The sequence below is a fragment of the Mustela lutreola genome, chromosome 2 (assembly GCF_030435805.1).
Source record: "Mustela lutreola isolate mMusLut2 chromosome 2, mMusLut2.pri, whole genome shotgun sequence".
In the NCBI taxonomy this organism is placed as follows: Eukaryota; Metazoa; Chordata; class Mammalia; order Carnivora; family Mustelidae; genus Mustela; species Mustela lutreola.
Window position 1 is genome coordinate 83950020 of NC_081291.1, and position 3334 is coordinate 83953353.

The window sequence follows — 3334 nt, forward strand, 5'->3', positions numbered from 1 at the left end:
GTAGTGCCACGGAGAGCTGCACTCAGGAGAGATACCGGCAGCTGCGGGGAGGGTGGCATCTGGGGAGGAAGGCAGAGGGGGCTAGAGAGACTAGACTGGAGGTCTGTGCTCTGACAGCGACAGTATGCAAAGTGGAAGACACATCTGAGATGCATTGAGGAGGGAGTCACTCAGGTTTGGAGAAAGGGAAGAGAAGATGATGAAGGTTTGGAGAAAGGGAGGAGAAGATGATGAAGGTTCCAAGCTTCACAGAGGGAATGATGTGAGGCCAGCAGTGAGTTGGGACCTTGGTGGAATGCTCTGGGGCAGGGAGATGATGGGTGCTATTTGGGCATCTTGCTCTGAGTGCAGTCTGCCTGTGACATTGGGCTCCCCACTGATCTCCAAGCCATCAATCAACGGGGTTCATCTTCCCAGAGGTGGAGTTGGAGATCTTAGTGTGACATTTTCCTTGAGCGACCAGGAAGCAATGAAATAGGATCTAGAACCAGGAAGAATGATCACAGTAAGCAGCATGGATTTGGGAGTTATGCACTTGGAAGCTAAGAGAACAACAGAGATTAGTGAGGGAGAGCATGGGAGAGAGAAAGGAGGCTTTGAAGAAGGTCGAGGGGAAGAAGGCTGTGAAGGAGGCAGAGAAAGTGTGGCTAGAGAGGTAGGAGGGAAACCAGTCTGATTATTAAGTAATGTGAACATGGACCCCATATTTTCCTCTGCCCTACTGAGAAAAAAATCTACCAGATCACAAGGATTTCCCTCTTACTTTCTGACATTCTGGCTTCTTCTTCTTCTTCTTTTTTTTTTTTTCCATTACATATATACTAACCCTTAAGGCTAAAGTAGACCCCACCCCACAGTACACCCACAATCTGCTTAATTCCCTCTTGCTCAGTTTTGATAAATATTCAAGTCAAGCAATTACCAGAAGGGAGACATGTGTCGTTATTAAGGTCCTGGAGTCTCAACTTCCTGAGTTCAAATCCCAGCTTCATCATTTACCAGTCATATGACCTTGGGAAAGTTACTAAACCAGTCTGTACCTCAGTTTCCTCATCTGTAAAATGGGCATAATAATAGATTCCCCTGCTAGATATGTTATGAGGGTTAAAGGTATTAATATTTGATAACTACTTGGAATAGTGGCTGGCACAATATAAACGTATGTGCTATTAAATAAACTTGAACCTAAGCGGGCTGTTAACCCTACACGGTCCAGACACAGATATCTAATAGCCCTTGCTCTTTTGTGAGCACTAAACAAGTTATACTTTCACCAAGCTACTTCCTGTAGGCCAGAAACTTTTGATGTCCAGAGGCCAGTTTAAACACCTCTTTATTGACAGATTGGAGCCCAATCTGTTGATCTTAGGAATCCCAAATTTCTCTCATACACTGAAGATGACCCCAAAGTGCTGGCTGGAGGAGGAGTAAGGAAAGTCTGAACCCCAGGTGGCACTGTGCTCCTGGACATTATTTCGGGCCCTGTCTTAGCTCCCAGTAGTTTAGTACAGCAGGGCTTCTCCGACCTTACTGTGCACACTCAGGACCTGAAGATGCTTATTCTGCTGCAGCATGGATGAAACTCAAGGACATTGTGCTAGGTGAAATAAGCCAGTTTCCCAAGGACAAATACTGTGTGATTCCACTATATGAGGTCCCTGGAGTACTTAAATTCATAGAGACAGACACGGGGAAGGGGGTGGGGAGCTGCTGTTTAATGGTTACAGAGTTCAGTTTTGCAAGATGCTGAGGTCTGTGGACAGATGCTGGTGATGTCTGTAGAGCAATGTAAAAGTCACTAAACTGTACTCTTAAAAATGGTGAAGATGAGGAGTGCCTGGCTGGCTCAGTTGGAAGAATGTGTGACTCTTGATCTCAGGGTTGTGGGTTTGAGCCCCACAGTGGGAGCAGAGATTACTTAAAAAAAAAAAAAAAAAAAAAAAAAAAACACCTTAAAAAATTGTTAAATGGGCTACCTGGGTGGCTTGGTTTGTTAAGGGTCTGACTCTTGATCTCTGCTCACGTCTTGATCTCAGGGTCATGAGTTCAAGTACTGCACTGAGTTCCATGCTGAGTGTGGAAATGACTTAAAAAGAAAAAAAAATAAGGAAAAAAAAAATCTCTTCTCATGCCCAGCGCAGCCATGCCTCATGGTCCCAAGAAGCATCGGAAGCGTGTAGCAACTCCAAAGCATCTGATGCTGGATAAACTGACCGGTGTGTTCACTCTCGCCCATCTACTGGTCCCCATAAGCTGAGAGAGTGTCTCCCTTTCATCATTTTCCTAAGACTTAAGTATCCCCTAACAGGAGATGAAGTAAAGAAGATCTGTATGCAGTGTTTTATTAAGATTGATGGTAGGTCCAAAATAATATTACCTACCCTGCTGGTTTTATGGATGTCATCAGCATTGACACGACCGGGGAGAATTTCCGTCTGATCTATGACACCAAGGGCCGCTTTGCTGTTCATCGGATTGCACTTGAAGGAGGCCAAGTATAAGTCATGCAGTGTGAGAAAGATCTTTGTGGGGATGAAAGGAATCCCTCATCTGGTGACTCTTACAATCCACTATCCTGATCCCCTCATCAAGGTAAATGACACCATTCAGATTGATTTGGAGACCAGAAAGATTACTGATTCCATCAAGTCTGACACTGGTAATCTGTGTAGGGTGACTGGGGGTGCTATCCTGGGGAGAACTGGTGCGATCACCAACAAAGCGAGACACCCTGGTTCATTTGATATGGTTCATGTGAAAGATGCCAGTGGCAACAGCTTTGTCACTTGACGCTCCAACATTTTTGTTAATGGCAAAGGCAACAAGCCATGGATTTCTCATCCCTGTGAAAAGGGTATCCACCTCACCATTGCTGAAGAGAGAGACAAGAGACTGACAGCCAAACAGAGCAGCAGGTAGTATGGTCCCTAGGTGACGTAATTGGAAGTCTCTATACCTAATTAAAGGTCATACGGCATGAAGAAAAAAAAAGAAAGAAAGAAAGAAAGTAAAATTAAAAAAAAATAAGTAAAATGGTTAAGATGATAAATTTTACATGCGTATTTTACCACAACTAAATTTTTAAAAATGCAGATTCTGATTCATTAGTTCAGGAGCAGAGCCCAAGATGCTAATTTCTATGAGACTCCCAGGTGTTGCTGACACCATCTGACCACACTTTGTGCCGAGATCATACTTTGAGTCGCAAGCTACTACAAAGCTGAGCTAGGTCCCTTTAGTTCTTTTTTCTTTTTTTTTTTAAACGAAGCCCAACACCTGCTTTGCATTAAAGCTATAGTAACTGCTTGAAAGAAATAGAATTGGACTCTAAGCC

At 43.9% G+C, this 3334-nt stretch overlaps 1 pseudogene; it reads left to right on the top strand.

Annotated features, from left to right (window-relative positions):
- The first annotated feature begins 2143 nt into the window (after positions 1-2143).
- Positions 2144-2965, top strand: LOC131824486 (small ribosomal subunit protein eS4-like; annotated as a pseudogene).
- The last annotated feature ends 369 nt before the right edge of the window (positions 2966-3334 follow it).